Consider the following 24,690-nt stretch of genomic DNA (forward strand, 5'->3'; position numbering starts at 1 on the left):
AGATGGAGAGAGTGTGAGAGAGAGATGGAGAGAGTGTGAGAGTGAGTGAGAGATGGAGCGAGTTGTTGTGTTACTTCCAGCTGCGTGGTGTCGGCTTTGCTGAAAGTGCTCCCGTCTCGGAGATAAGTTCAACGTATTTATTGAACGATTAACAATGCTCCTAAATTAATTCGACATTCTGCTAATCTGCCTCCAGTAACTCAGTCTACTCTGCTAACGCTACAAGCTTGCTCTCGACCACGTGATAGGGGTGATGTTGCTGTCAATCAACCCTGTCTTGCTCTCTAGGTCTCTGCCGGTGGAAGAGGCAGGGGTGTGTGCCTTGTCCTTTTTATATGGGTCGTGTAGTGCCCCCTTGTGGCAATCCCACCTCTGGGTGTCCTGATTACCCATTGGCTGTGTCCTGTTCTAATGATCCATTGGTTGCGTGTCTGCATGTCATGACAAGAGAGTGTGCGAGAGAGTGAGAGAGAGATAGAGAGAGAGAGAGATAGAGAGAGTGAGAGAAAGAGAGAGTGTGCGAGAGAGTGAGAGAGAGAGAGAGAGAGATAGAGAGAGTGAGAGAAAGAGAGAGTGAGTGAGAGAGAGAGAGACAGAGAGAGACAGAGAGAGTGAGAGAAAGTGTGAGAGAGAGAGATAGAGAGAGTGAGAGAAAGAGAGAGTGGGCGAGAGAGTGAGTGAGAGAGAGAGAGGTAGGTTCTTTACTCAGAGAGTGGTTAGGGTGTGGAATGGACTGCCTGCTGTGATAGTGGAGTCGGACACTTTGGGAACTTTCAAGCGGTTATTGGATAGGCACATGGAGCACACCAGAATGACAGGGAGTGGGATAGCTTGATCTTGGTTTCGGACAATGCTCGGCACAACATCGAGGGCCGAAGGGCCTGTTCTGTGCTATACTGTTCTATGTTCTTCTGCACTGTGGGGTTATGAATGTTCATGTTCATGAATCACCCAATGCTTGCGTGCAAATGTAGCAAGCAATAAGGAAGGCCAATGGTAGGCTGTCCTTCGCCACAGGGAGATGAGAAAAGATGTCTTGTTTCAATTGTATCGCGCCTTGGCGAGGCTGCTCTTGGAGTATTGTGTACAGCTCCGATCACCACACCTAAGGAAGGACATACTTGCCCTCTGACGAAGAGGGAGGGCAACGGAGATTGCGAGAGGATTCGAGTGCAGAAGCGGGGATGTGTTGCTGCAATTATACAACAGGTTTGTTTCGATGTCACGAGCTTTCGGAGCACAGCTCAGCATTCACCTGAGGAAGGAGCAGCGCTCTGAAAGCTAGTGACATCGAAACAAACCTGTTGGACTTTAACCTGGTGTTGTAAGACTTCTTACTGTGCTCACCCCAGTCCAACGCCGGCATCTCCACATCATGGCAGTTGTACAGGGCCTTGGTGAGGCCACACCTGGAGTATTGTGGGCAGTTTCGGTCTCCTTCTCTGAGGAAGGATGTTCTTGCTCTCGAGGGAGAGCAGCGAAGGTTTACCAGGCTGATTCCAGGGATGGCGGGACTGTCATACGAGGAGAGATTGACTCGGTTGGGATTGTTCTCGCTGGAGTTCAGAACAATGAGGGGGATCTCAGAGAGACTATAAATTTCTAACGGGACTGGGCAGGGTCGATGCAGGGAAGATGTTACCAATGATGGGTGTGTCCAGAACCAGGGGTCGCAGCCTGAGGATTCAGGGTAAACCATTTCGGACAGAGATAAGGGGCAAAATTCTCCGTAATCGGCGCGATGTCCGCCGTCCGGCGCCAAACACGGCACGAATCAGTCGGGCATCGCGCCGCCCCAAAGCTGAGGACTCGTCCGCATCTTGGGGGGGCCGAGCCCGAACCTTGAAGGGCTCGGCCCGTGCCGGACTGATTTCCGCCCCGCCAGCTGGCGGGAAAGGCCTTTGGTGCCCCGCCAGCTGGCGCGGAAATGACATCGCCGGGCGGCGCATGCGCGGGAACGTCAGCGGCCGCTGACAGTTTCCCGCGCATGCGCAGTGGAGGGAGTCTCTTCCGCCTCCGCCATGGTGGAGACCGTGGCGGAGGCGGAAGGGAAAGAGTGCCCCCCACGGCACAGGCCCGCCCGCGGATCGGTGGGCCCCGATCGCGGGCCAGGCCACCGTGGGGGCACCCCCCGGGGCCAGATCGCCCCGCGCCCCCCCCAGGACCCCGGATCCCGCCCCGCGCCGCCTTGTCCCGCCGGTAAGAGAGGTGGTCTAACCCACGCCGGCGGGACAGGCATTCCAGCAGTGGAACTTCGGCCCATTCGGGCCGGAGAATCGCGGGGGGGGGGGCCCGCAAACCGGCGTGGCGCGATTCCCGCCCCCGCCCAATATCCGGTGGTGGAGAATTCGGCAACCGGCGGGGGCGGGATTCACGCCAGCCCCCAGCGATTCTCCAACCCGGCGGGGGGTCGGAGAATCTCGCCCAAGGAGACATTTCTTCAGCCAGAGAGCGGTGAGCCTGTGGAATCCAATCCCACAGGAAGTAGTTGATGCTAAAACATTGAATATATTCATGAGGCGGCTGGATGTAGCACTCGGGGAGAACGGGATCACAGGCTATGGGGAGGAAGCAGGATTAGGCTATTGAGTTGGATGATCAGCCATGATGGTGATGAATGGCGGAGCCGACTCGAAGGGCCGAATGGCCTCCCAGGCTCGAAGGGCCGAATGGCCTCCTCCTGCTCCTATCCTCTATGTATCTACGTATGTATTCATCAGACTAATCTCTGGGATGGCGAGATTGTCTTACGAAGAGAAATCGAGGAACGGGCCTGTAACCTCTGGTCGAAGAATATGGTGAATTCATTGGACTGTCCAACATCTGTACAAGATGGATGAGGGAAGCATGTCTCCCCTGGGTGGGGCCACTGCCTCAGAATAGGACGTCGGCCATCTTGGCCTGGGGTTGAGGAGGAACTACATCACCCAGAGAGGGTGGTAAACCTTTCGAATTCTTCACCCCGGAGAGGCTGGGGGAGGCCCGTTCACTGAGCGTGTTCCAAGACAGGCATCGATGGATTCCAGGAGACTAATGATCTCGGAGGGGACGGGGGAATGGCGTCGTTTCCGGCACCTTGCTGTGCGTCAATTGGCGCCTGCGTTCCCGACATCGCCACAATGTCCAGGGAGCAATAGGTGTCTCATCGTCACGGGGCGCGCAGAGCTGCGGAAAGGCCGCCTTGTTGCCGAGGAGACGGTTAAAATCCGGGAAGAAGTTTCACCTGGGGCTGAGGTGAGAACACACTTCTCCTTCACGTTAGTCCCGTGTAACTGGGGCACCGTGCGGGGGGTGGGGGGGGGGGGCAGCTGCAGGGTGGCGAACTGGACAACACTTCTCAGTAGCGGAGTGTGTTTGAAGCCTTGGCCTAGTTGGATTCGGGGCCTGTAGCCTCACTTGGGGGTGGGTGGGGGAGGAAGCAGGAATTCCTGACAGGCCGGAGTTCGGGATGTGGGATTCCAAATGCAGGACCGATATGCGGAAACCCTGGGGGAATCCTGGAGAGTGCGGTGGCGGGTGGGGAGGGGGGGGGGATAGGGGGGGAACAGGTGTTTTGTCAACATGGGTGGGGAAGGAGGGCGCTCTCGAATTCGGAGCCTGTGGCCGAGGCCTCTCCGCTTGCTGGTTCAGCCTTGGCCCCTGTGATGAACGGTTACTGTATTACTGTACCCTTATCATCATGTAAGGTGATGTCCCCTTTGAGACCGGGCTTGGAACCCTGGGGGACTCCGCCTCCAGCTCGGAGCCATATATAAGGGGCCACCTTGTGGGCAGCACCCAGTAAGCACCCGTCTCAGCACCAGGCTAGTTCTTAGCTTATTAAAGCCTTCTTTACTGTTTTACTCTCTAAGCGTCAACAGGCCCACCACAACCTCACACCCTGAGGCAGGGAAAATTCAAAGGTGAAACCACCCCCAGAGAGAGGTCGGAACGGCCGCCTCGGGTTCGATTTTGTATCGATGACGAACCCGTCCCTTTGTATTCCGTGAGCTGCACGTTGACTCACATTCCTGCTCCTGTGGGAGTGGACGTGGCCTGGGGCCCAGTAACTAAATAACCACACGGTGACTGAATGGAAAATCGCTCTGCGAATTGTGTACAAACGACGCGGCCCAGAGACTCCGGCACCGAGCTTTGTAACTGCCGTCACTGCACACGACACCTGATTTACGTTGTTTAGACGTCGGCGAGGGAGCCAGGATTCCTGGCGTCTCCAAACACAAATACCGCTCCAGCCCGCCCACACTCGGCAGGTGGGCGATGACCCGCTCGACACAGCCAGCACAGCACAAGAGGGGCGAGCATTGCGACGGCGCCTGACACTTTCTCGGGGCACTTACAGCCAGTGAGATGCCGCTGATGTTGCAATGCAGAGAGTGCAGATTTGCGCAGGGAAATAGCCCACCGACAGCGTTGTGGAGACGGCCTGGTCACCTGCTTTATATTATAGCCACGGCCATTCGGAGATGAATGTTGGGGCAACACAACAGTGCGGAGCTCCCTCAGTACTGACCCTCCCACAGTGCGGCTCTCCCTCAGTACTGACCCTCCGACAGTGCGGCACTCGCTCAGAACTGACCCTCTGACAGTGCAGCACTCCCTCAGTACTGACCCTCTGACAGTGCAGCACTCCCTCAGTACTGACCCTCTGACAGTGCGGCACTCCCTCAGTACCGACCCTCCCACAGTGCGGCTCTCCCTCAGTACTGACCCTCCGACAGTGCGGAGCTCCCTCAGTACTGACCCTCCCACAGTGCGGCACTCCCTCAGTACTGACCCTCCCACAGGGCGGCTCTCCCTCAGTACTGACCCTCCCACAGTGCGGCACTCCCTCAGTACTGACCCTCCCACAGGGCGGCTCTCCCTCAGTACTGACCCTCCCACAGTGCGGAACTCCCTCAGTACTGGCCCTCCCACAGTGCGGCGCTCCCTCAGTGCTGACCCTCTGACAGTGCAGCACTCCCTCAGCACTGACCCTCTCACAGTGCGGCGCTCCCTCAGTACTGACCCTCTGACAGTGCGGCGCTCCCTCAGCACTGACCCTCTGACAGTGCGGCGCTCCCTCAGTACTGACACTCCGACAGTGCGGCACTCCCTCAGTACTGACCCTCCCACAGTGCAGCACTCCCTCAGTACTGACACTCCGACAGTGTGGCACTCCCTCAGTACTGACACTCCGACAGTGCGGCGCTCCCTCAGTACTGACCCTCTGACTGTGCGGCACTCCCTCAGTACTGACCCTCACACAGTGCAGCACTCCCTCAGTACTGACCCTCTGACAGTGCGGCACTCCCTCAGTACTGACCCTCAGACAGTGCGGCGCTCCCTCAGCACTGACCCTCTGACAGTGCGGCGCTCCCTCAGTACTGACACTCCGACAGTGCGGCACTCCCTCAGTACTGACCCTCCCACAGTGCAGCACTCCCTCAGTACTGACACTCCGACAGTGTGGCACTCCCTCAGTACTGACACTCCGACAGTGCGGCGCTCCCTCAGTACTGACCCTCTGACTGTGCGGCACTCCCTCAGTACTGACCCTCACACAGTGCAGCACTCCCTCAGTACTGACCCTCTGACAGTGCGGCACTCCCTCAGTACTGACCCTCCGACAGTGCGGGGCTCCCTTAGTACTGACCCCCTGACAGTGCAGCGCTCCCTCAGTACTGACCCTCCCACAGTGCGGCGCTCCCTCAGTACTGACCCTCTGACAGTGCGGCACTCCCTCAGTACTGACCCTCCCACAGTGCGGCACTCCCTCAGTACTGACCCTCTGACAGTGCAGTGCTCCCTCAGTACTGACCCTCTGACAGTGCGGCACTCCCTCAGTACTGACCCTCCCACAGTGCGGCGCTCCCTCATTGGACTGTCCAACATCTGTACAAGATGGATGAGGGAAGCATGTCTCCCCCTGGGTGGGGCCACTGCCTCAGAATAGGACGTCGGCCATCTTGGCCTGGGGTTGAGGAGGAACTACATCACCCAGAGAGGGTGGTAAACCTTTCGAATTCTTCACCCCGGAGAGGCTGGGGGAGGCCCGTTCACTGAGCGTGTTCCAAGACAGACATCGATGGATTCCAGGAGACTAACGATCTCGGAGGGGACGGGGGGAATGGCGTCGTTTGCGGCACCTTGCTGTGCGTCAATTGCCGCCTGCGTTCCCGACATCGCCACAATATCCAGGGAGCAATAGGTGTCTCATCGTCACGGGGCGCGCAGAGCTGCGGAAAGGCCGCCTTGTTGCCGAGGAGACGGTTAAAATCCGGGAAGAAGTTTCACCTGGGGCTGAGGTGAGAACACACTTCTCCTTCACGTTAGTCCCGTGGAACTGGGGCACCGTGCGGGGGGGGTGGGGGGGGTGGGGGGGGCAGCTGCAGGGTGGCGAACTGGACAACACTTCTCAGTAGCGGAGTGTGTTTGAAGCCTTGGCCTAGTTGGATTCGGGGCCTGTAGCCTCACTTGGGGGTGGGTGGGGGAGGAAGCAGGAATTCCTGACAGGCCGGAGTTCGGGATGTGGGATTCCAAATGCAGGACCGATATGCGGAAACCCTGGGGGAATCCTGGAGAGTGCGGTGGCGGGGGGGAGGGGGCGGGGGGATAGGGGGGAAACAGGTGTTTTGTCAACATGGTTGGGGAAGGAGGGCGCTCTCGAATTCGGACCTTGTGGCCTAGGCCTCTCCACTTGCTGGTTCAGCCTTGGGCCCTGTGATGAACGGTTACTGTATTACTATACCCTTATCATCATGTAAGGTGATGTCCCCTTTGAGACCGGGCTTGGAACCCTGGGGGACTCCGCCTCCAGCTCGGAGCCATATATAAGGGGCCACCTTGTGGGCAGCACCCAGTAAGCACCCGTCTCAGCACCAGGCTAGTTCTTAGCTTATTAAAGCCTTCTTTACTGTTTTACTCTCTAAGCGTCAACAGGCCCACCACGACCTCACACCCTGAGGCAGGGAAAATTCAAAGGTGAAACCACCCCCAGACTGAGGTCGGAACGGCCGCCTCGGGTTCGATTTTGTATCGATGACGAACCCGTCCCTTTGTATTCCGTGAGCTGCACGTTGACTCACATTCCTGCTCCTGTGGGAGTGGACGTGGCCTGGGGCCCAGTAACTAAATAACCACACGGTGACTGAATGGAAAATCGCTCTGCGAATGGTGTACAAACGACGCGGCCCAGAGACTCCGGCACCGAGCTTTGTAACTGCCATCACTGCACACGACACCTGATTTACGTTGTTTAGACGTCGGCGAGGGAGCCAGGATTCCTGGCGTCTCCAAACACAAATACCGCTCCAGCCCGCCCACACTCGGCAGGTGGGCGATGACCCGCTCGACACAGCCAGCACAGCACAAGAGGGGCGAGCATTGCGACGGCGCCTGACACTTTCTCGGGGCACTTACAGCCAGTGAGATGCCGCTGATGTTGCAATGCAGAGAGTGCAGATTTGCGCAGGGAAATAGCCCACCGACAGCGTTGTGGAGACGGCCTGGTCACCTGCTTTATATTATAGCCACGGCCATTCTGAGATGAATGTTGGGGCAACACAACAGTGCGGTGCTCCCTCAGTACTGACCCTCTGACAGTGCGGCGCTCCCTCAGTACTGACCCTCTGACAGTGCGGCGCTCCCTCAGTACTGACCCTCTGACAGTGCGGCGCTCCCACAGTACTGACCCTCCCACAGTGCGGCGCTCCCTCAGTACTGACCCTCCCACAGTGCGCCGCTCCCTCAGTACTGACCCTCCCACAGTGCAGCACTCCCTCAGTACTGACCCTCCGACAGTGCAGCACTCCCTCAGTACTGACCCTCTGACAGTGCGGCGCTCCCTCAGTACTGACCCTCTGACAGTGCGGCGCTCCCACAGTACTGACCCTCCCACAGTGCGGCACTCCCTCAGTACTGACCCTCTGACAGTGCAGCACTCCCTCAGTACTGACCCTCCGACAGTGCAGCACTCCCTCAGTACTGACCCTCTGACAGTGCGGTGCTCCCTCAGTACTGACCCTCTGAAAGTGCGGAGCTCGCTCAGTACTGACCCTCCAACAGTGTGGCGCTCCCTCAGTACTGACCCTCCCACAGTGTGGCGCTCCCTCAGTACTGACTCTCTGACAGTGCGGCGCTCCCTCAGTACTGACCCTCCCACAGTGCGGCGCTCCCTCAGTACTGACCCTCCCACAGTGCAGCACTCCCTCAGTACTGACCCTCTGACAGTGCGGCGCTCCCTCAGTACTGACCCTCCCACAGTGTGGCGCTCCCTCAGTACTGACCCTCCGATAGTGCGGCACTCCCTCAGTACTGACCCTCTAACAGTGCAGCACTCCCTTAGTACTGACCCTCCGACAGTGCAGCACTCCCTCAGTACGGACCCTCTGACAGTGCGGCGCTCCCTCAGTACTGACCCTCTGACAGTGCGGCACTCCCTCAGTACTGACCCTCTGAAAGTGCGGAGCTCGCTCAGTACTGACCCTCTGACAGTGCGGCGCTCCCTCAGAACTGACCCTCCCACAGTGCGGCACTCCCTCAGTACTGACCCTCCAACAGTGCAGCGCTCCCTCAGTACTGACCCTGGGACAGTGCGGCACTCCCTCAGTACTGACTCTCCGACAGTGCGGCGCTCCCTCAGTACTGACCCTCCGATAGTGCGGCACTCCCTCAGTACTGACCCTCTGACAGTGCAGCACTCCCTCAGTACTGACCCTCCGACAGTGCAGCACTCCCTCAGTACGGACCCTCTGACAGTGCGGCGCTCCCTCAGTACTGACCCTCTGACAGTGCGGTGCTCCCTCAGTACTGACCCTCTGAAAGTGCGGAGCTCGCTCAGTACTGACCCTCCAACAGTGTGGCGCTCCCTCAGTACTGACCCTCCAAAAGTGTGGCGCTCCCTCAGTACTGACCCTCTGACAGTGCGGCGCTCCTTCAGTACTGACCCTCTGAAAGTGCGGAGCTCGCTCAGTACTGACCCTCTGACAGTGTGGTGCTCCCTCAGTACTGACCCTCCCACAGAGCGGCTCCCTTAGTACTGACCCTCCCACAGTGCGGCGCTCCCTCAGTACTGACCCTCACACAGTGCGCCGCTCCCTCAGTACTGACCCTCACACAGTGCGCCGCTCCCTCAGTACTGACCCTCCCACAGTGCGGAGCTCCCTCAGTACTGACCCTCCCACAGTGCGGCGCTCCCTCAGTACTGACCCTCTGACAGTGCGGTGCTCCCTCAGTACTGATCCTCCCACAGTGCGGCACTCCCTCAGAACTGACCCTCCGACAATGCGGCACTCCCTCAGTACTGACCCTCCGACAGTGCGGCACTCCCTCAGTACTGACCCTCTGACAGTGCGGCACTCCCTCAGTACTGACCCTCTGACAGTGCGGCGCTCCCTCAGTACTGACCCTCCCACAATGCAGCACTCCCTCAGTACTGACCCTCCCACAGTGCGGCGCTCCCTCAGTACTGACCCTCCGACAGTGCGGCACTCCCTCAGTACTGACCCTCTGACAGTGCGGCGCTCCCTTAGTACTGACCCTCCCACAGTGCGGCGCTCCCTCAGTACTGACCCTCTGACAGTGCGGTGCTCCCTCAGTACTGATCCTCCCACAGTGCGGCAATCCCTCAGTACTGACACTCTGACAGTGTGGCGCTCCCTCATTACTGACCCTCCCACAGTGCTGCGCTCCCTCAGTACTGACCCTCCCACAGTGCTGCGCTCCCTCAGTACTGACCCTCCCACAGTGTGGCGCTCCCTCATTACTGACCCTCCCTCAGTGCTGCACTCCCTCAGTACTGACCCTCTGACAGTGCGGCACTCCCTCAGTACTGACCCTCTGACAGTGCGGCTCTCCCTCAGTACTGACTCTCTGACAGTGCGGCGCTCCCTCAGTACTGACCCTCCCACAGTGCTGCGCTCCCTCAGTACTGACCCTCCCACAGTGTGGCGCTCCCTCAGTACTGACCCTCCCTCAGTGCTGCACTCCCTCAGTACTGACCCTCTGACAGTGCGGCACTCCCTCAGTACTGACCCTCTGACAGTGCGGCTCTCCCTCAGTACTGACCCTCTGACAGTGTGGCGCTCCCTCAGTACTGACCCTCCCTCAGTGCTGCACTCCCTCAGTACTGACCCTCTGACAGTGCGTCACTCCCTCAGTACTGACCCTCTGACAGTGCGGCTCTCCCTCAGTACTGACCCTCCGACAGTGCGGCGCTCCCTCAGTACTGACCCTCCGACAGTGCAGCGCTCCCTCAGTACTGACCCTCCCACAGTGCGGCACTCCCTCAGTACTGACCCTCGCACAGTGCGGCGCTCCCTCAGTACTGACCCTCTGACAGTGCGGCACTCCCTCACTACTGACCCTCCCACAGTGCAGCGCTCCCTTAGTACTGACCCTCTGACAGTGCGGCACTCCCTCACTACTGACCCTCCCACAGTGCAGCGCTCCCTTAGTACTGACCCTCTGACAGTGCGGCACTCCCTCAGTACTGACCCTCCCACAGTGCGGCGCTCCCTCAGTACTGACCCTCTGACCGTGCGGCACTCCCTCACTACTGACCCTATGACAGTGCGGCGCTCCCTCAGTACTGACCCTCTGAGAGTGCCGCACTCCCTCAGTACTGACCCTCCCACAGTGCGGCACTCCCTCAGTACTGACCCTCCCACAGTGCGGCGCTCCCTCAGTACTGACCCTCCCACAGTGCGGCGCTCCCTCAGTACTGACCCTCCCACAGTGCGTCGCTCCCTCAATACTGACCCTGGGGTTACTGGGTTACGGAGGTAGGATGGTGTCATAGGATTAAATTGGCGACTCATTACGAAGGACCAGTGCGGCTTCGATGGGCATAGCACATAGAACATAGAACATAGAACAATACAGCGCAGTACAGGCCCTTCGGCCCACGATGTTGCACCGAAACAAAAGCCATCTAATCTACACTATGCTCTTATCATCCATATGCTTATCCAATAAACTTTTAAATGCCCTCAATGTTGGCGAATTCACTACTGTAGCAGGTAGGGCATTCCACGGCCTCACTACTCTTTGCGTGAAGAACCGACCTCTGAACTCTGTCCTATATCTATTACCCCTCAGTTTAAAGCTATGTCCCCTCGTGCCAGCCATTTCCATCCGCGGGAGAAGGCTCTCACTGTCCACCCTATCCAACCCCCTGATCATTTTGTATGCCTCTATTAAGTCTCCTCTTAACCTTCTTCTCTCCAACGAAAACAACCTCAAGTCCATCAGCCTTTCCTCATAAGATTTTCCCTCCATACCAGGCAACATCCTGGTAAATCTCCTCTGCACCCGCTCCAAAGCCTCCACGTCCTTCCTATAATGCGGTGACCAGAACTGTACGCAATACTCCAAATGCGGCCGTACCAGAGTTCTGTACAGCTGCAACATGACCTCCTGACTCCGGAACTCAATCCCTCTACCAATAAAGGCCAACACTCCATAGGCCTTCTTCACAACCCTATCAACCTGGGTGGCAACTTTCACGGATCTATGTACATGGACACCTAGATCCCTCTGCTCATCCACACTTCCAAGAACATTACCATTAGCCAAATATTCCGCATTCCTGTTATTCCTTCCAAAGTGAATCACCTCACACTTCTCTACATTAAACTCCATTTGCCACATCTCAGCCCAGCTCTGCAGCTTATCTATATCCCTCTGTAACCTGCTACATCCTTCCACACTATCGACAACACCACCGACTTTAGTATCGTCTGCAAATTTACTCACCCACCCTTCTGCGCCTCCCTCTAGGTCATTGATAAAAATGACAAACAGCAACGGCCCCAGAACAGATCCTTGTGGTACGCCACTTGTAACTGAACTCCATTCTGAACATTTCCCATCAACCGCCACCCTCTGTCTTCTTTCAGCTAGCCAATTTGTGATCCACATCTCTAAATCACCCTCAATCCCCAGCCTCCGTATTTTCTGCAATAGCCTACCGTGGGGAACCTTATCAAACGCTTTGCTGAAATCCATATACACCACATCAACTGCTCTACCCACGTCTACCTGTTCAGTCACCTTCTCAAAGAACTCAATAAGGTTTGTGAGGCATGACCTACCCTTCACAAAGCCATGCTGACTATCCCTGATCATATTATTCCTATCTAGATGATTATAAATCTTGTCTCTTATAATCCCCTCCAAGACTTTACCCACTACAGACGTGAGGCTCACCGGTCTATAGTTGCCGCGGTTGTCTCTGCTCCCCTTTTTGAACAAAGGGACCACATTTGCTATCCTCCAGTCCTCTGGCACTATTCCTGTAGCCAATGATGACATAAAAATCAAAGCCAAAGGTCCAGCAATCTCTTCCCTGGCTTCCCAGAGAATCCTAGGATAAATCCCATCAGGCCCCGGGAACTTATCTATTTTCAGCCTGTCCAGAATTGCCCACACCTCTTCCCTACGTGCCTCAATGCCATCTATTCTATTAGCCTGGGGCTCAGCATTCTCCTCCACAACATTATCTTATTCCTGAGTGAATACTGACGAAAAATATTCATTTAGTATCTCGCCGATCTCTTCAGACTCCACACACAACTTCCCATCCCTGTCCTTGACTGGTCCTACTCTTTCCCTCGTCATTCGCTTATTCCTGACATACCTATAGAAAGCTTTTAGGTTTTCCTTGATCCTTCCTGCCAAATACTTGTCATGTCCCCTCCTTGCTCGTCTTAGCTCTCTCTTTGGGTATCCTCACTGTAACACTCTGATATATCCCACACCCCTCACTGTAACACTGATATATCCCACACACCTCACTGTAACACTCTGATATGTCCCCACACCCCTCACTGTAACATTCTGATATATCCCACGCCCCTCACTGTAACACTCTGATATGCCCCACACCCCTCACTGTAACACTCTGATATACCCCACACCCCTCACTGTAACACACTGATATATCCCACGCCCCTCACTGTAACACTCTGATATGTCCCCACACCCCTCACTGTAACATTCTGATATATCCCACGCCCCTCACTGTAACATTCTGATATATCCCACGCCCCTCACTGTAACACTCTGATATGCCCCACACCCCTCACTGTAACACTCTGATATATCCCACGCCCCTCACTGTAACACTCTGATATGCCCCACACCCCTCACTGTAACATTCTGATATATCCCACGCCCCTCACTGTAACACTGATATATCCCACACCCCTCACTGTAACACTCTGATATACCCCACACCCCTCACTGTAACACTCTGATATATCCCACACCCCTCACTGTAACACTCTGATATATCCCACACTCCTCACTGTAACACTCTGATATGTCCCACACCCCTCACTGTAACACTCTGATATATCCCACACCCCTCACTGGAACACTGATATATCCCACACCCCTCACTGTAACACTGATATATCCCACACCCCTCACTGTAACACTCTGATATACCCCACACCCCTCACTGTAGCACTGATATATCCCACACCCCTCACTGTAACACTCTGATATACCCCACACCCCTCACTGTAGCACTGATATATCCCACACCCCTCACTGTAACACTCTGATATACCCCACACCCCTCACTGTAACACTCTGATATACCCCACACCCCTCACTGTAAAACTCTGATATACCCCACACCCCTCACTGTAACACTGATATACCCCACACCCCTCATTGTAAGACACTGATATACACCACACACCTCACTGTAACACTCTGATATATCCCGCACCCCTCACTGTAACACTCTGATATATCCCACACCCCTCACTGTAACACTCTGATATACCCCACACCCCTCACTGTAGCACTGATATATCCCACACCCCACACTGTAACACTCTGATATACCCCACACCCCTCACTGTAACACTGATATACCCCAAACCCCTCACTGTAACTGATATATCCCACCCCCCTCACTGTAACACTGATATACCCCACACCCCTCACTGTAACACTGATATACCCCACACCCCCTCACTGTAACACTGATATACCCCACACCCCTCACTGTAACACTCTGATATACCCCACGCCCTCACTGTCACACTGATATATCCCACACCCCTCACTGTAACACTCTGATATACCCCACACCCATCACTGTAACACTAATATATCCCACACCCCTCACTGTAACACTCTGATATACCCCACACCCCTCATTGTAGCACTGATATATCCCACACCCCTCACTGTAACACTCTGATATACCCCACACCCCTCACTTTAACACACTGATATATCCCACACCCCTCACTGTAACACTCTGATATACTCCACACCCCTCACTGTAACACTGCTATACCCCACACCCCTCACTGTAACACTGATATACCCCGCACCCCTCACTGTAACACTCTGATATACCCCACACCACTCACTGTAACTCTGATATATCCCAGACCCCTCACTGTAACACTCTGATATACCCCACATCCCTCACTGTAACACTGATATACTCCACACCCCTCACTGTAACTCTGATATATCACACACCCCTCAGTGTAACACTGATATACCCCTCACTGTAACACTCTGATATACGCCACGCCCCTCACTGTAACACTCTGATATATCCCACACCCCTCACTGTAACACTCTGATATGTCCCACACCCCTCACTGTAACTCTGATATACCCCACAACCCTCACTGTAACACTGATATACCCCACACCCCTCACTGTAACTCTGATATACTCCACACCCCTCACTGTAACACTCTGATATATCCCACAACCCTCACTGTAACACTCAGATATACCCCACACCCCTCACTGTAACACTCTGATATACCTCACACCCCTCACTGTAACACTCTGATATACCCCATACCCCTCACTGTAACACTCTGATATACCCCATACCCCTCACTGTAACACTCTGATATACTCCACACCCCTCACTGTAACACTCTGATATATCCCACAACCCTCACTGTAACGCTCTGATATACCCCACACCCCTCACTGTAACACTCTGATATACCCCACACCCCTCACTGTAACACTGATATACCTCACACCCCTCACTGTAACTCTGATATACCCCACACCCCTCACTGTAACACTGATATACCCCACACCCCTCACTGTAACTCTGATATACTCCACACCCCTCACTGTAACACACTGATATATCCCACACCCCTCACTGTAACACTCTGATATATCCCACACCCCTCACTGTAACACTCTGATATATCCCACACCCCTCACTATAACACTCTGATATACCCCATACCCCTCACTGTAACACTCTGATATACCCCATACCCCTCACTGTAACACTGTGATATACCCCACACCCCTCACTGTAACACTCTGACATACCCCACACCCCTCACTGTAACACTCTGATATACCCCACATCACTCACTGTAACACTCTGATATACCCCACATCCCTCACTGTAACACTCTGATATACCCCACACCCCTCACTGTAACACTGATATACCCCACACCCCTCACTGTAACACTCTGATATATCCCACACCCCTCACTGTAACACTGATATACCCGACACCCCTAACTGTAACACTCTGATATTCCCCACACCCCTCACTGTAACACTGATATACCTCACACCCCTCACTGTAACACTCTGATATATCCAACACCCCTCACTGTCACACTGATATACCCCACACCCCTCACTGTAACACTCTGATATATCCCACACCCCTCACTGTAACACTCTGATATACCCCACACTCCTCACTGTAACACTTTGATAGACACCACACCCCTCACTGTAACACTCTGATATACCCCACACCCCTCACTGTAACACTCGGATACACCCCACACCCCTCACTGTAACACTCTGACCTACCCCACACCCCTCACTGTAACACTCTGATATACCCCACACCACTCACTGTAACACTGATATATCCCACACCCCTCACTGTAACACTCTGATATATCCCACACCCCTCACTGTAACACTCTGATATACCCCACACTCCTCACTGTAACACTCTGATATACCCCACATCCCTCACTGTAACACTGATATACCCCACACCCCTCACTGTAACACTCTGATATACCCCACATCCCTCACTGTAACACTCTGATATATCCCACACTCCTCACTGTAACACTCTGATATACCCCACACCCCTCACTGTAACACTCTGATATACCCCACACTCCTCACTTTAACACTCTGATATACCCCACACCCCTTACTGTAACACTCTGATATACCCCACACCCCTCACTGTAACACTCTGATATACCCCACACCCCTCACTGTAACACTGATACACCCCACACCCCTCAATGTAACACTCTGATATACCCCACACCCCTTACTGTAACACTCTGATACACCCCACACCCCTCACTGTAACACTCTGACATACCCCACACCCCTCACTGTAACACTCTGATATATCCCACACCCCTCACTGTAACACTGTGATATACCCCACACCCCTCACTGTAACACTCTGACATACCCCACACCCCTCACTGTAACACTCTGATATACCGCACACCACTCACTGTAACACTCTGATATACCCCACACCACTCACTGTAACACTCTGATATACCCCACACCCCTCACTGTAACACTCTGATATACCCCACACCCCTCACTGTAACACTCTGCTATACCCCACCCCCTCACTGTAACACTCTGATATATCCCACACCCCGCACTGCAACACTGATATACCCGACACCCCTAACTGTAACACTCTGATATTCCCCACACCACTCACTGGAACACTGATATACCCCACACTCCTCACTGTAACACTCTGATATATCCCACACCACTCACTGTAACACTCGGATATACCCCACACCCCTCACTGTAACACTCTGACCTACACCACACCCCTCACTGTATCACTCTGATATACCCCACACCACTCACTGTAACACTGATATATCCCACACCCCTCACTGTAACACTCTGATATATCCCACACCCCTCACTGTAACACTCTGATATACCCCACACTCCTCACTGTAACACTCTGATATACCCCACATCCCTCACTGTAACACTCTGATATATCGCACACTCCTCACTGTAACACTCTGATATACCCCACATCCCTCAATGTAACACTCTGATATACCCCACATCCCTCACTGTAACACTCTGATATATCCCACACCACTCACTGTAACACTGATATGTCCCACACTCCTCACTGTAACACGCTGATATACCCCACATCCCTCACTGTAACACTATGATATACCCCACATCCCTCACTGTAACACTCTGATATACCCCACATCCCTCACTGTAACACTCTGATATATCCCACACTCCTCACTGTAACACTCTGATATACTCCACATCCCTCACTGTAACACTCTGATATATACCCATACCCCTCACTGTAACACTCTGATATACCCCACACCCCTCACTGTAACACTGATATAACCCACATCCCTCACTGTAACACTCTGATATACCCCACACTCCTCACTGTAACACTCTGATATATCCCACACCCCTCACTGTAACACTCTGATATACCCCACATCCCTCACTGTAACACTCTGATATATCCCGCACCCCTCACTGTAACACTTGATATACCCCACACCCCTCACAGTAACAGTGATATATCCCACACCCCTCACTGTAACAGTGATATATCCCACACCCCTCACTGTAACACTGATACACCACACCCCTCACTGTAACACTGATATACCCCACACCCCTCACTGTAACACTCTGATATACCCACATCCCTCACTGTAACACACTGATATATCCCACACCCCTCATTGTAACACTCTGATATACCCACATCCCTCACTGTAACACTGATATACCCCACACCCCTCACTGTAACACACCGATATACCCCACACCCCACACTGTAACACTCTGATATTTCCCACACCCCTCACTGTAACACTCTGATATACCCCACACCCCTCACTATAACACTCTGATATACCCCACACCCCTCACTGTAACACTGATATATCCCACACCACTCACTGTAACACTCTGATATACCCCACACCCCTCACTGTAAAACTGATATACCCCACACCCCTCACTGTAACACTCTGATATATCCCACACCCCTCACTGTAACACTGATATATCCCACACCCCTCACTGTAACACTCTGATATACCCCACATCTTTCACTGTAACAATCTGATATATCCCACACCCCTCACTGTAATACTCTGATATATCCCACACCCCTCACTGTAACACTCTGATATACCCCACACCCCTCACTGTAACCCTGATATATCCCACACATCTCACTGTAACACAGATATACCCCACACCCCTCACTGTAACACTCTGATATACCCCACACCCCTCACTGTAACCCTGATATATCCCACACACCTCACTGTAACACAGATATACCCCACACCCCTCACTGTAACACTCTGATATACCCCACACCCCTCACTTTAACATTCTGATATACCCCACACCCCTCACTGTAACACACTGATATATCCCACACCCCTCAATGTAACACAGATATACCCCACACCCCTCACTGAAACAATGATATATCCCACACCACTCACTGTAACACTGATAGACCCCACACCCCTCACTGTAACACTCTGATTGACCCCACACCCTCACTGTAACACACCGATATACCGCACACCCCTCACTGTAACACTCTGATATATCCCACACCCCTCACTGTAACACTGACATACCCCACACCCCTCACTGTAACACTCTGATATACCCCACACCCCTCACTGTAACACTGATATACCCCACACCCCTCACTGTAACACTGATAGACCCCACACCCCTCACTGTAACACTCTGATTGACCCCACACCCTCACTGTAACACACTGACATACCCCACACCCCTCACTGTAACACTCTGATATACCCCACACCACTCACTGTAACACTCTGATATACCCCACACCCCTCACTGTAACACTCTGATATACCGCACACCCCTCACTGTAACACTCTGAAATATCCCACACCCCTCACTGTAACACTGACATACCCCACACCCCTCACTGTAACACTCTGATATACCCTACACCACTCACTGTAACACTCTGATATACCCCACACCCCTCACTGTAACACTCTGATATACCCCATACCCCTCACTGTAACACTCTGATATACCCCACACCCCTCACTGTAACACTCTGATGTACCCCACATCCCTCACTGTAACACTCTGATATATCCCACACCCCTCACTGTAACACTGCTATACCCCACACCCCTCACTGTAACACTGATATACCCCGCACCCCTCACTGTAACACTCTGATATATCCCACAACCCTCACTGTAACACTCAGATATACCCCACACCCCTCACTGTAACACTCTGATATACCTCACACACCTCACTGTAACACTCTGATATATCCCGCACCCCTCACTGTAACACTCTGATATATCCCACACCCCTCACTGTAACACTCTGATATACCCCACACCCCTCACTGTAGCACTGATATATCCCACACCCCACACTGTAACACTCTGATATACCCCACACCCCTCACTGTAACACTGATATACCCCAAACCCCTCACTGTAACTGATATATCCCACCCCCCTCACTGTAACACTGATATACCCCACACCCCTCACTGTAACACTGATATACCCCACACCCCCTCACTGTAACACTGATATACCCCACACCCCTCACTGTAACACTCTGATATACCCCACGCCCTCACTGTCACACTGATATATCCCACACCCCTCACTGTAACACTCTGATATACCCCACACCCATCACTGTAACACTAATATATCCCACACCCCTCACTGTAACACTCTGATATACCCCACACCCCTCATTGTAGCACTGATATATCCCACACCCCTCACTGTAACACTCTGATATACCCCACACCCCTCACTTTAACACACTGATATATCCCACACCCCTCACTGTAACACTCTGATATACTCCACACCCCTCACTGTAACACTGCTATACCCCACACCCCTCACTGTAACACTGATATACCCCGCACCCCTCACTGTAACACTCTGATATACCCCACACCACTCACTGTAACTCTGATATATCCCAGACCCCTCACTGTAACACTCTGATATACCCCACATCCCTCACTGTAACACTGATATACTCCACACCCCTCACTGTAACTCTGATATATCACACACCCCTCAGTGTAACACTGATATACCCCTCACTGTAACACTCTGATATACGCCACGCCCCTCACTGTAACACTCTGATATATCCCACACCCCTCACTGTAACACTCTGATATGTCCCACACCCCTCACTGTAACTCTGATATACCCCACAACCCTCACTGTAACACTGATATACCCCACACCCCTCACTGTAACTCTGATATACTCCACACCCCTCACTGTAACACTCTGATATATCCCACAACCCTCACTGTAACACTCAGATATACCCCACACCCCTCACTGTAACACTCTGATATACCTCACACCCCTCACTGTAACACTCTGATATACCCCATACCCCTCACTGTAACACTCTGATATACCCCATACCCCTCACTGTAACACTCTGATATACTCCACACCCCTCACTGTAACACTCTGATATATCCCACAACCCTCACTGTAACGCTCTGATATACCCCACACCCCTCACTGTAACACTCTGATATACCCCACACCCCTCACTGTAACACTGATATACCTCACACCCCTCACTGTAACTCTGATATACCCCACACCCCTCACTGTAACACTGATATACCCCACACCCCTCACTGTAACTCTGATATACTCCACACCCCTCACTGTAACACACTGATATATCCCACACCCCTCACTGTAACACTCTGATATATCCCACACCCCTCACTGTAACACTCTGATATATCCCACACCCCTCACTATAACACTCTGATATACCCCATACCCCTCACTGTAACACTCTGATATACCCCATACCCCTCACTGTAACACTGTGATATACCCCACATCCCTCACTGTAACACTCTGACATACCCCACACCCCTCACTGTAACACTCTGATATACCCCACATCACTCACTGTAACACTCTGATATACCCCACATCCCTCACTGTAACACTCTGATATACCCCACACCCCTCACTGTAACACTGATATACCCCACACCCCTCACTGTAACACTCTGATATATCCCACACCCCTCACTGTAACACTGATATACCCGACACCCCTAACTGTAACACTCTGATATTCCCCACACCCCTCACTGTAACACTGATATACCTCACACCCCTCACTGTAACACTCTGATATATCCAACACCCCTCACTGTCACACTGATATACCCCACACCCCTCACTGTAACACTCTGATATATCCCACACCCCTCACTGTAACACTCTGATATACCCCACACTCCTCACTGTAACACTTTGATAGACACCACACCCCTCACTGTAACACTCTGATATACCCCACACCCCTCACTGTAACACTCGGATACACCCCACACCCCTCACTGTAACACTCTGACCTACCCCACACCCCTCACTGTAACACTCTGATATACCCCACACCACTCACTGTAACACTGATATATCCCACACCCCTCACTGTAACACTCTGATATATCCCACACCCCTCACTGTAACACTCTGATATACCCCACACTCCTCACTGTAACACTCTGATATACCCCACATCCCTCACTGTAACACTGATATACCCCACACCCCTCACTGTAACACTCTGATATACCCCACATCCCTCACTGTAACACTCTGATATATCCCACACTCCTCACTGTAACACTCTGATATACCCCACACCCCTCACTGTAACACTCTGATATACCCCACACTCCTCACTTTAACACTCTGATATACCCCACACCCCTTACTGTAACACTCTGATATACCCCACACCCCTCACTGTAACACTCTGATATACCCCACACCCCTCACTGTAACACTGATACACCCCACACCCCTCAATGTAACACTCTGATATACCCCACACCCCTTACTGTAACACTCTGATACACCCCACACCCCTCACTGTAACACTCTGACATACCCCACACCCCTCACTGTAACACTCTGATATATCCCACACCCCTCACTGTAACACTGTGATATACCCCACACCCCTCACTGTAACACTCTGACATACCCCACACCCCTCACTGTAACACTCTGATATACCGCACACCACTCACTGTAACACTCTGATATACCCCACACCACTCACTGTAACACTCTGATATACCCCACACCCCTCACTGTAACACTCTGATATACCCCACACCCCTCACTGTAACACTCTGCTATACCCCACCCCCTCACTGTAACACTCTGATATATCCCACACCCCGCACTGCAACACTGATATACCCGACACCCCTAACTGTAACACTCTGATATTCCCCACACCACTCACTGGAACACTGATATACCCCACACTCCTCACTGTAACACTCTGATATATCCCACACCACTCACTGTAACACTCGGATATACCCCACACCCCTCACTGTAACACTCTGACCTACACCACACCCCTCACTGTAACACTCTGATATACCCCACACCACTCACTGTAACACTGATATATCCCACACCCCTCACTGTAACACTCTGATATATCCCACACCCCTCACTGTAACACTCTGATATACCCCACACCCCTCACTGTAACACTCTGATATATCCCACACCCCTCACTGTAACACTCTGATATACCCCACACTCCTCACTGTAACACTCTGATATACCCCACATCCCTCACTGTAACACTGATATACCCCACACCCCTCACTGTAACACTCTGATATACCCCACATCCCTCACTGTAACACTCTGATATATCCCACACTCCTCACTGTAACACTCTGATATACCCCACACCCCTCACTGTAACACTCTGATATACCCCACACTCCTCACTTTAACACTCTGATATACCCCACACCCCTTACTGTAACACTCTGATATACCCCACACCCCTCACTGTAACACTCTGATATACCCCACACCCCTCACTGTAACACTGATACACCCCACACCCCTCAATGTAACACTCTGATATACCCCACACCCCTTACTGTAACACTCTGATACACCCCACACCCCTCACTGTAACACTCTGACATACCCCACACCCCTCACTGTAACACTCTGATATATCCCACACCCCTCACTGTAACACTGTGATATACCCCACACCCCTCACTGTAACACTCTGACATACCCCACACCCCTCACTGTAACACTCTGATATACCGCACACCACTCACTGTAACACTCTGATATACCCCACACCACTCACTGTAACACTCTGATATACCCCACACCCCTCACTGTAACACTCTGATATACCCCACACCCCTCACTGTAACACTCTGCTATACCCCACCCCCTCACTGTAACACTCTGATATATCCCACACCCCGCACTGCAACACTGATATACCCGACACCCCTAACTGTAACACTCTGATATTCCCCACACCACTCACTGGAACACTGATATACCCCACACTCCTCACTGTAACACTCTGATATATCCCACACCACTCACTGTAACACTCGGATATACCCCACACCCCTCACTGTAACACTCTGACCTACACCACACCCCTCACTGTAACACTCTGATATACCCCACACCACTCACTGTAACACTGATATATCCCACACCCCTCACTGTAACACTCTGATATATCCCACACCCCTCACTGTAACACTCTGATATACCCCACACTCCTCACTGTAACACTCTGATATACCCCACATCCCTCACTGTAACACTCTGATATATCGCACACTCCTCACTGTAACACTCTGATATACCCCACATCCCTCAATGTAACACTCTGATATACCCCACATCCCTCACTGTAACACTCTGATATATCCCACACCACTCACTGTAACACTGATATGTCCCACACTCCTCACTGTAACACGCTGATATACCCCACATCCCTCACTGTAACACTATGATATACCCCACATCCCTCACTGTAACACTCTGATATACCCCACATCCCTCACTGTAACACTCTGATATATCCCACACTCCTCACTGTAACACTCTGATATACTCCACATCCCTCACTGTAACACTCTGATATATACCCATACCCCTCACTGTAACACTCTGATATACCCCACACCCCTCACTGTAACACTGATATAACCCACATCCCTCACTGTAACACTCTGATATACCCCACACTCCTCACTGTAACACTCTGATATATCCCACACCCCTCACTGTAACACTCTGATATATCCCACACCCCTCACTGTAACACTGATATATCCCCCACCCCTCACTGTAACACTCTGATATACCCCACACCCCTCACAGTAACAGTGATATATCCCACACCCCTCACTGTAACAGTGATATATCCCACACCCCTCACTGTAACACTGATACACCACACCCCTCACTGTAACACTGATATACCCCACACCCCTCACTGTAACACTCTGATATACCCACATCCCTCACTGTAACACACTGATATATCCCACACCCCTCATTGTAACACTCTGATATACCCACATCCCTCACTGTAACACTGATATACCCCACACCCCTCACTGTAACACACCGATATACCCCACACCCCACACTGTAACACTCTGATATTTCCCACACCCCTCACTGTAACACTCTGATATACCCCACACCCCTCACTATAACACTCTGATATACCCCACAC

The sequence above is a fragment of the Scyliorhinus torazame genome, chromosome 26 (assembly GCF_047496885.1).
Source record: "Scyliorhinus torazame isolate Kashiwa2021f chromosome 26, sScyTor2.1, whole genome shotgun sequence".
NCBI classification, from domain to species: Eukaryota; Metazoa; Chordata; class Chondrichthyes; order Carcharhiniformes; family Scyliorhinidae; genus Scyliorhinus; species Scyliorhinus torazame.